Consider the following 5,266-nt stretch of genomic DNA (forward strand, 5'->3'; position numbering starts at 1 on the left):
TCTCCTTCCTCTGTTGATTAGTTCAGGGATGGATGTAGTGGTCAAAGTCAAAAAAAGTAAGGAGGCATTTGAAGATCTCACATTCTACCTATGAGTAGGGTGGGAAAAAAGGCTGATGACTGTAAGTGCTAGAGCATTTTTGTGACCCCATAAGGGGAAAAGGTGGAATTGGTGGAGCAAGGGCTGTAGGGTGAAAGGCCAGGATGTATGAGAGAAAGTGTCTGAAGATGGAGCCAGCTCAGTTGGATGCAGAATAGAAAGACAGAAACCAGAGCCTTGGTGAAACCATTAGCAATTTCTGGATCAGCCTACTCTTTAAGCTATTTCTATCCCTAATCTTTTAGTTCTATAGGCCAGTTTTTTAAAGATATTTTAATTTGTCTGTTTGGTTCCTTGAATTGGAAAGATTCCCAACTTGACGAAGTAGAGGATGTATTGACATAATTACAGTAGAAAGAGTCTTAAGTAGCCTCCAGTTAAGCAATTTAGTGGATTAATTAATGTTCTCCATTTCCTCTCCCATCAGTAAAACACTGGCTGATGTCTAGAGCATGCTGAACATCCACAAATAGCTAACTGCCTCCAGTACTCAAAAGGCCATGGCCTCATGTACAATGATTGGCTAAATGTTAAAATAAGGTATTTGATGTATTATTATAAAAATGATTTCTTGGTCTAATTCTTTTTGGTTAACCAAACAACTGTACATCATGATCACACCAGATATCTCTCTCTCTCTCTCTCTCTCTCTCTCTCTCTCTCTCTCTCTCCTCTCTCTCACACACACACACACACACACACACAGAGTCATTCAGTTCTATTCCTTGTGGAATGCGGTGAGTTGTAAATGGAATGCCTGTCTATTCTGTTCTGCCAAGGATAGACCTACTTACACTAGTTATCTCTCTGTATTAATAAAAAGACCCCCCTCTCAAAAGTTCGGATAATAAACTATATGGTCATCCTAGATACAAATCACAGAATAGAATTAAACCTACCCCATTTGATTTTTCATGAACTCAGTGTCCCAAGAGGAGGGGACCATCAAGCACCCATCCTTGCCACTCAGGAGTTAGTGTGCATCAGCTACTGAAGATCCATAAATTCACTCATTTGGTCTCAATTAATTGGTCCAACTTCTATTGCTTAACAAGCCAAAAAATAGTTGTTAAAATCATTTGTGGGGGTGAATGAGGTCTGGTGGAAAGAAGGCTGGAAAATCCTTGTTAATATTTCTTGGCCAACATTATTGGAAGCTGATATTATTCCTAGTATATTTCATGCTTTTTGGGAGCAGTTTGAACTTCCAGTGGTACAGTTGAGGGCGGGGAGTGCTTACAACCTGAGAATCTTTCCATGAAATTGAGCATCAAAAGCAAATTCCTATAATGTTCTAGCCATGTGAACCCAGTCCCCTGGTGCCATATCCATCAAAACCACCTTGGCATGAAATTAGCTTCCTCTGTGGAGCTCTGTGAGGGGGCGGATCTTCCTTATAGCTTATTTGCAGAGAATGTGTCTGCTTCTTACAGCATCTTTTTGCTTTTTGTTAGGCCTACTTCTGACTCCTGTTTACATGCTTCTAGGGGTGTCAAGCTAGAAATGCCCTTGGTTATGTGACCATGACTACATTTTCATATTCTTGAGGCTGAATGCCTTCAGGAGTCTGTCGGCTTTAGAGCCAGAAGACATTGAGGATGTATCACGTATATTTTATTAAAGAAACACTATAGTTTTCTTTATACAAAGAATGTGTTTGCATGTCACCCTGCCATTCCACACACTGATCCAGATGTTGTTTAAGGTTGTGGTGTGAGTTACTTAGGCAGGAAACTGGGAGGAGGTGATGAGCATTGTAGCTTTGAGCCACTGGAGCTCATTTCCCCAGGCCCAGCCACTGATGGGCCTTACTCATGACTTCATCTGTTTCTGGCCAATGCCTGTCTGATTACTTAATGCTCTCTGTACACTGACTCACTATTGTTACCTAAATAAACATAGCCTCATTCTGAGCAATAATCTGTGTATCCATGGGTTCAATGTTTTGCTTAAAATTTCTCTAACATAATGAAATATGCAATGGCTGAAGTCTTTAAAAATTTCTTTGTGTTCTACCTGAAAGCACTTGCCTAGGATGGCTTGTTGGGGGTGGTGTATGTGTATGTGTGTGTGTTGGGAGGCAGGTGAGAGCTGGGCATAAGCCACTTTCCATCCATGGTTCAAGAAAGAGGATATTAAGTTTTCTTTATTCTGTTACCTCATTGGCTATCTGTAATTCAGATCTCTGGCAGCAGCATTCCATTTGGAAAAAGGTACTCCTCTCCTGGGAATTTAAAAGTAAATTGTCACAAAAGACCCTATTACTAGACCTGGTCACTCTGATCCCCAAACCCCAGGCCATTCATTAGATGCCCTCATTTCCTCACCCCACCTCACCCCGTTACAAAGACCAAGGCTTCTAGCATCTCAAAGGATGACAAGATCTTGGTACGAGGAGAGTATGTCTGCACCTCCATCGCCATGACCACCCCCATCCCCATCACTACCAAATTGCCTGTTAAATCGATGACAGTGTAGGTGTGAGCAGGACTTGTACTGAATATGGCACAGAGGCGTTTTGTGGCCCTCCTCATGGCTCAGCTCAAATTTCCCTTCAGTTGTACCTCGCCTTCCAGCTAGCTCATGTCTCCCTCTTCCTCACTTAAAAAACTCACGTTTCCTCCATATCCACCTTATCTTTCTCACCGCAAGCCAGTTTTTCAGGCTGATACCAACTACTGTGACAGCTCTTAAAAGCAGTGCAGAATACATATTCTTTTCCACGACCCTGCCCTCATGTCCCCCGACTGAAGCCTCTCTTGAAAGCAAAACTCAAGGCTACATATTGTTTCTCCATATAAATTTCAGAGCAGTGTCAGTAGTCTGCTCTTTGCCTTGGGTACTGAAAACAAACAGTGAAGTTATACTTGGCCCATTTCCCTTTTTGGGTGTCCACAGTCCGCTTATCTCCCTGCTGTGGTTTTTGGGCCCACTGCATCGTGGTACGTGAGCCTGCTACCCCTGTTTTCTCTGCAGCCCTCTGCTCCTTCGCCTCCGGACTCAGTGCCTTCCTTTGTCCAGCTCACAGCTCTATGTCTTCACCCAGCAATGTCCCCTGACAGCTCCTTAATTGCTACATGCATTTGTACAGTTCCCTGGCAATTTTATTTCAGACCCTGTCAGGGTACCTGCTAGCCTTGGGGCTGTGTTTATATTAAATATAAATAAAAAACTGATAGCATCAGCCAGATGGCAGGCTCACAAAATCATATTTTACTGGGAGCCAGAAGGATGGAAGAGAAGAATGTTTAAATTTCTTTCTTCTGAAAGGTTGGAATGAGAGGAGACTTTCTGAGTAAATATCAGGAATGGGTTCTTACCAAATGATGACAGATGTATATTCTATTCTCTGACTGGGAGTTGTCTTTTATTGTGTGTGACTTCTCATAATATCAATTTTCTCCAGAATTGTTTCTTTATGTGCCCCCCTGTCATGGAACATAGCACAAGCCTTCAAATACCCGGTGTATTTTTAAGTACTTATTGACTGAATGGGTAAACTTATTTGGCTTCACTTTGATGGGGGGTGTATTTGGGACCGAGGCCCAGGACTGAGTGGCTCTGAGTCCCATTCCACCCTTTACCCACATCTTACAAAGGGTCTTCCAAAGCTGGCGTTGTTCTAGTACTTGGTGGGAAAAGGGTGACTGGGCTCACTCCTTCTCTGCACCTGTCCACGGTGAGTTTTATTCCCTTTCCAACCAGAGCAAAACCTCAGGGAGAAAGTAAGCTCTGGTTCTCCAACTGTTTGTTAGAGACCTCAGGGGAGACTCAGTTAGTGGGACAAGATCACATATCAGATGAGGTGTTTTAAATTAGTGATACCAGCTTAACTGCAATTTATCAAATGCCATTTTACAATCAGAGGCCCCGTGAGATTTGCTTATCGTCACTCTAGAGTGCCTTATCTGAGGTTTTATGCCTTAGGAATGTCCCCTCTGCAAGCAGCCCCCAAATCCAAACGCCGATGGTAGTCAAAGAGCCTCACTGGTGGCTCTGCAGCAGAGACCCTGAGGGGGAGGTCTTGCGGGACCCTTTCAGATGGGCTCTGAATGGTACTCTTTATTTTTATCCACCATGTCCCCTTTAACCCACACACATGCCCTGAGCATTAGGTGTGAAGAGGCTATGTCAGAGCCCCAAGAAAGCCTGATCCCAGCCCCTTCCTTTAGAAGCCACCCACTTCATTCATTTATTGATAGCTGGGGGCAGACAGCCTGCTCTGAGCCACATGTTACCTGGTGTGTAGACTTTACCTCCCATGCCACCTTTTTCCTCCACCCCTACTTACTGTCAGGTAGGCAATAAATAGAGTTCAAGGCTTCTATTCCAGTTTCTTCCATCTAATAGTTTGGACACAGCCAGTATTTTTCTGACCTCTACCTTGGACAGGTGATGTACTGGGGCAATGGGTTTCAGTGCTTTGAGGATCAGTTCCCTCCTCTGTAAAATCAGGCTAGGAAGAGTAGTTTTTAACTGTCCTACATAGTATGTGACACATTGTAATTTCCAGAAATGGCAAACTTTGCTGCTAGCATCATCATTTTGATTTCAATCAAATAATTTTCTTTTAATATCTATGAGAAAGATTTGGAAATGGTTTTTTTCCTAGGGGAATAAAGAATGACAGGAAGAAATGCAAGTTTCTCCACAAAATTTTAAATATATTGGGGGAGGATGACTATTTGAAGTTGATATATGTAAGGCAAAAGACCACCAACAAACAAGTTAAGTCATTGATGTTCAATCTCACTAGGGAATTAGCCTTGAAGTCTAGCATACTGAGGCAACAGGCTGAGAGTCCAGAGCACCCTCTAGGATTTGCCAAACTGATAGGTGTGTTTACCAGTCATTTTGCTTCCTGACTCCATCCAGAGTGTTTCAGCACTGGGCCATGAGTCTTCTTCATCCCTCTCATCCTAGGACTGCCAGGAAATGCCTCCAGACATGTGAAAAGCAAGTTACATTTAATATTTAGCACATCACTAAATTTAGAGGAAGGGTGAATGTTTGGCTAATAAATCTATTTTATAATTCAACACACATTAAGGGCTATCTTCCAATACATGTAAGTGCTTGATAATTACCATCAAAAGTATTCATTATTTAATCTATTATCTATTTGGAATAAACGAAAGAGATGTCATTTGCTTGCTGACATGGGAGA

This window comes from Camelus ferus, chromosome 17, assembly GCF_009834535.1.
Source record: "Camelus ferus isolate YT-003-E chromosome 17, BCGSAC_Cfer_1.0, whole genome shotgun sequence".
Classification (NCBI taxonomy): domain Eukaryota; kingdom Metazoa; phylum Chordata; class Mammalia; order Artiodactyla; family Camelidae; genus Camelus; species Camelus ferus.